Source organism: Rhinolophus ferrumequinum, chromosome 6 (genome assembly GCF_004115265.2).
Source record: "Rhinolophus ferrumequinum isolate MPI-CBG mRhiFer1 chromosome 6, mRhiFer1_v1.p, whole genome shotgun sequence".
NCBI classification, from domain to species: Eukaryota; Metazoa; Chordata; class Mammalia; order Chiroptera; family Rhinolophidae; genus Rhinolophus; species Rhinolophus ferrumequinum.
The window spans coordinates 90695611-90698728 of record NC_046289.1 but is presented as its reverse complement, the minus strand read 5'-3'; the positions used below and the strand labels follow the sequence as shown (position 1 = coordinate 90698728).

The 3118-nt window shown below is 32.4% G+C and overlaps 1 non-coding gene across 1 annotated transcript; it reads right to left on the bottom strand.

The window, feature by feature from the left end:
• Window positions 1–1151: 1151 nt before the first annotated feature.
• On the bottom strand, window positions 1152–1258 carry LOC117024378 (U6 spliceosomal RNA). Its single transcript, XR_004423444.1, has one exon. It is a non-coding gene; the product is annotated as a U6 spliceosomal RNA (small nuclear RNA).
• Window positions 1259–3118: the final 1860 nt, after the last annotated feature.

The window sequence follows — 3118 nt, the reverse complement described above, 5'->3', positions numbered from 1 at the left end:
GTCTGGGGTGCTGAAACTCAAAGGACATGATGGATTACCTTTTTAAAATCAGATTGTTTTGTTTTACTATTGAGTTGTATGAATTCCTTACATGTTTTAATTATTAGCTCCCTATCAGATGTATTGTTTGCAAATATCTTCTCTCATTTCGTTGGTTGCCTTTTTGTTTTGCTGATTGTTTCTTATGCTGTACAGAAGCTTCTTAGTTTGATATAGTCCCACTTGTTTATTTTGGTTCTGTTGCCTGTGCTTTTGGTGTCATGTCCAAAAAATCGTTGCCAAGAACAATGTTAAGGGATTTTTCCCATATGTTTTCTTCTAAGAGTTTCACAGTTTCAGGTCTTACATTTAAGTCTTTAATCCATTTCAATTTAGTTTTTGTGGTTGGTGTAAGATAGGGGGTCCAGTTATATTCTTTTGCATATTAATATCCAGTTTTGCCAGCACTATTTATTGGGTTTACCCTTTTCCATTGTTAGCGGTGGGATTGACATATGAGTATGGCTTTTATTATGTTGACATATGTTCCTTCTATACCTACTTTGTTGGGAGTTTTTATCATAAAAGGATGTTAAATTTTGTCAAATGTTTTTTTTTTTCTGCATCTATTGAGGTGATCATATGATTTTAATCTTTCATTTTATTAATGTGATTTATCACATTTATTGATTTGTAAATGTTGTATCATCCTTGAATTCTAGGGATAAATCCCACTTGGTCATGGTACATAATCCTTTTAATGTGCTGTTGAATTCAGTTTGCTAGTATTTTGTTGAGGATTTTGCATCTCTGTTCATTAGGCATATTCTTCACCTGTAGTTTTCTTTTCTTGTAGTGTCCTTCTTGGCTTTGGTATCAGGGTTATGTTGGCCTTGTAGAATGAGTTTGGAAGTGTTCCCTCATCTTTAAATTTTTTGAAGAGTTTGAGAAGGATTGGTATCTAGTCTTTAAATGTTTGGTAGAATTCACCAGTGAAACCACCTGGTCCTTGGTTTATCTTTGTTCAGGGTGTTTTTACTTTTTATTTTATTGGATATATTTAAAATGCAGCATTGTGTAAATTTAAGGTGTACAACATGTTACTTTGATACTTTTACATATTGTGATATAATTGCTATTGTAGTGATATTTATCACATTGCATAAACATATCACATTGCAGAACACTTCACGAATTTGTCTGTCATCGTGGTGCAGGGGCCTGGTGAATCTTCTCTGTATCATTCCAATTTTAGTATATGTGATGCTGAAGCGAGCACAAAGAGGTTTTTGTTACAGCTTCAATATCCTTTCTTGTTTTGCTCAGTTTAGATTTTCTATTTCTTCATAATTCAGTCTTGGAAGGTTGTATATTTCTAGGAATTTATCCATTTCCTCAAGGTTATCCAATTTGTTGGCCTATAATTATTCATAGTAGTAGTCTCTTATGATCCTTGATATTTCTAGGTATTAGTTGTGATATCGCCTCTTTGATTTATGATATTATTTGGATTTTCTCTCTTTTTCCTTAGTATAGCTAAAGGTTTGTTAAATTTTTTTATCTTTTAAAGAAAGCCAGCTCTTACTTTTGTTACTCTTTTCTATTGTTTTTCTCATCTATGTTTCATTTATTTCTGTTCGGATCTTTATTTCCTTCCTTCTGCTAACGTTGGGATTAGTTTGTTCTTTTTGTAGTTTTCTGAGGTGTAAAGTTAGATTGTTTGTTTGAGCTATTTCTTTTTTATAAATGAAGGTGTTAATTGCTAAAACTTCCCTCCTTGAACTGTTTTTGCTGCATCTCATAAGTTTTGGTATGTTGTGTTTCCATTTTCACATGTTTCAAGATTTTTTTGTATTTTGATTTCTTCTTTGATCCATTGGTTGTTCAGGAGTATATTCTTTAAATTTGCATATTTTTGAATTGTCTAGTTTTCTTCCTGTTATTATTTCTACTTTCATACTGTTATAATCAGAAAAGGTATTTGACACAATTTCAGTCTTTTTATATTTGCCAAGACTTGTTTTGTGACCTAAGATTTGATCTATTTTGGAGAATGTTCCATATGCACTTGAGAAAAATGTGTATTCTTCTGCTGTTGATTGGAATGTTCTGTATATATCCGTTAGGTCCATTTGGTGTCAAGTGTACTTCACATCTAATTTTTCCTTATTGATTTTTCTGGCTGAATAATTTATCTATTGTTGAAAGTGAGGTATTGAAGTCGCTACTATTATTATATTTTTGTCTGTTTCTCTCTTAGATTTGTTAGTGTTTGTTTAATATGTTTAGGTTCTCCAACGTTGGGTGCATATGTATTTACAATTGTTATATTCTTTTGATGACTTGATCCTTTTATTATTATATAATCATTTTCTTTGTCTCTTGTTATAGTTTTGGACTGAAAGTCTATTTTGTCTGATTATAATTATAGCTACTCCCATTTTCTTTTGACTTCCATTGGCATGGAATATCTTTTTTATCCTTCATTTTGAGCTTATGGATATTCATCAAGCTGAATGAGTCACTTATAGACAGCATATAGTTGGAAATTTTTTTTATCCATTCAATAGCTACTCTATGTCATTCAATGTGAGAATTTAATCCATTTACATATAAAGTTATTATTGATAGACAATGAAACTGAAGGTCCTTATGACTTTGACTAAATTTCATTTTAAATCCTATCTCTAGAAATCCTCTCTCTCTCTCTCATATATATATATATATATATATATATATATATATATATATGCGCCCTGCAGAGACCCAGTCTCTAGAAATCCTCTCTCATATATATATATATATATATATATATATATATATATATATACACACACGCGCCCTGCAGAGACCCAGTCTTTCTCCCAGATAATCAGCAGCCCCTGAGGTAGCAGAAGACAGTAGCCCAGACCTTACTAATGGTAACAAGGTCTGGACCTCTGGCAGGCAAAAGATAACATCTTGATGTAAGTTATGTTTCAGCTTCTGAGCCCTAAGGGTGAATGACCCCCTGGCTACTTTCCCATTAGACCAGACAGAGGGATGCCAGAACAGACCTGAAAACTGTCCTCAAGATCTGAAGAAATGATTTATTACCTTTACCTCCCCTTATACCAATCAGATCCCAGTATGACCCTGA